We start from the raw sequence: 313 nt of genomic DNA on the forward strand, positions 1-313 counted from the left end.
ATGGTGGTTACCTCTCCAGTGGATGTCTGTGGATTTCCAAAGGTGATTACTTTGTGTTCAGATATAACAAGTGAGGTGTTAACTGTTGGTGTAGAGCAACAGTCACCCATGTTAGGAAGGACCAAGTTGATGTGATGGCCATGTGCATCGGTACATGAGTAGCTTTCCCACTTAATGGTGGGGTAGTTGAAGTCAACCAGTATGAGAGTGTTAGGCTGGACACGAATATTTTCCAGGGTGTTTATGGACATGGAGTGTGAGTCTTTGGAAATATATGGGGACCTATCACAGGCTACAACCTGAACCATTGTCT

The sequence above is a fragment of the Protopterus annectens genome, chromosome 7.part0 (assembly GCF_019279795.1).
Source record: "Protopterus annectens isolate FY-2018-M chromosome 7.part0, PAN1.0, whole genome shotgun sequence".
Taxonomy (NCBI): Eukaryota; Metazoa; Chordata; order Ceratodontiformes; family Protopteridae; genus Protopterus; species Protopterus annectens.